Below are 273 nucleotides of genomic sequence, written 5' to 3' on the forward strand. Positions count from 1 at the left end.
GCTTGGACATTGCTTGAGCTCCACACCCAGTCTGTTCCACAACCTCACTCCACAAACTGAAAGACAAAAACTTTTTAATGTTGTACGTGCCCGCTGATGTTTTAAGTTGAACTCACCCCTCAGAACCCCCAACTCTGTAAAAAAAAAACACTATTGAATATTTCCAGGAAGTAGATTGTTTATTGCTTTGTACATGATTTATGGTTTTGCAAATGAACCAGGTGAGTGAATTTTAATGTTTTTTAATTCAAGAATAGTGAATTTGTGTGGTCT

The 273-nt window shown here is 37.0% G+C and overlaps 1 protein-coding gene across 1 annotated transcript in view; it reads left to right on the top strand.

Moving 5' to 3' along the window:
- The window catches only part of LOC118336565 (ras GTPase-activating-like protein IQGAP1), a 3,902-nt gene that overhangs the window by 836 nt on the left and 2,793 nt on the right, over positions 1-273 (top strand). The gene's annotated exons all lie outside the window — the stretch shown is intronic.

The sequence above is a fragment of the Morone saxatilis genome, unplaced genomic scaffold, assembly GCF_004916995.1.
Source record: "Morone saxatilis isolate NCDOM2014 unplaced genomic scaffold, NCSU_SB_2.0 Contig24, whole genome shotgun sequence".
NCBI lineage: Eukaryota > Metazoa > Chordata > Actinopteri > Moronidae > Morone > Morone saxatilis.